Raw genomic sequence first — 1,239 nt, 5'->3', positions numbered from 1 at the left:
GAGGCCCAGAGGTCGTTATCATTGTTTCACTTGCATTTTACGTACTAGTGAGTTGAGGCTAAAAGAAAGACAGCAACTTGCTCTCAAGAAGACAGATAATGAAAACAGTTTGCTTTTGTTCAGTTCGAGTTTAGCATAGATTGTCAGGTAAACTGTTTCACTCCATCCTTTATTTATTTTTTTATTTTCAAAACTGTTTTTAGAGACAGGGTCTTGCTCTATTTCACAGGCTGGAGTGCAGTGGCTCAATCATAGCTCACTGCAGCCTTGAACTCCTGAGCTCAAGGGATCCGCCCTCCTCAGCCTCCCTGGGCATGCACTACCATGGCCAGCTATTTTTTATTTGTTGTAGAGATGGGGGCCTCGCTATGTTGTCCAGGCTAGTCTAGAACTCCTGGCCTCAAGCGGTCCTCCCGCCTCGGCCTCTTGAAGTGCTGGGATTATAGTCGTGAGCCGCCGTGCGGGGCTTTCATTCCATCCTTATAACAACTGTATGCAATGTATAAAGCTAGGCACCTTACACTCATTTTGTCTTTTCATCTTCTTACAACTCTGGGAACAAAATATCATATGTTTTCATTTTATTGATTAGGAAACTGAAGCTTGAAGTAGTTAAAGCCTTTGTCAATGGTCACACGGCTGCAACCCACCACTTATTAAGTGCGCACTGCATGATGCCACGCACTGTGCTCAATTACTTACACGCATTATTATTTCATTAAATACTCTCAATAATCATATGATGTCGCTATTCTTATTATCCTCATTTACTGATGAGAATAGTGTGTTCAGAGAGGATGAGTGACTGGCCCAAGATCACACAGCCTGCAGGTGGCTGAGGCAGGATTCGCAGGGCCACCAAAAAAGCAGATCTGGAACTCAGACCCGGTTCTTCCGACCCCAGCCCAGGGCTCCTCTCACACTGCAGGGCCTCGCTCCCCGCCTGACCGAAGCAATCAGCGACCCTCAGATAGGCCAGGACCCCTCTTCACTGAAGTCTTCGGTAGCCACAACTGCCAGAAGACCTTTCTTCCCCCGCCCTCCCTGGAGAGAGCCGGATCAACCGGAGGCGGCGGGCGAGAGACCGGTCGGCAGGGCGCGGCGGGCGCAGGGCGAGGCGGCACAGCCAGCGGAAGAGGCTCCGGGACCGCCGGGCGTTCCAGCGGCGGAGCCGGTGGGTGGGGCCCGAGCGCCGGGCTCCCGCCCCCTCCTCCCGCCCTTCCTTCCTCCGTCCCTCGG

Source organism: Lemur catta, chromosome 15 (assembly GCF_020740605.2).
Source record: "Lemur catta isolate mLemCat1 chromosome 15, mLemCat1.pri, whole genome shotgun sequence".
Lineage (NCBI taxonomy): Eukaryota > Metazoa > Chordata > Mammalia > Primates > Lemuridae > Lemur > Lemur catta.
The sequence above is the reverse complement of the archived record's forward strand: the minus strand, read 5'-3'. Positions refer to the sequence as shown.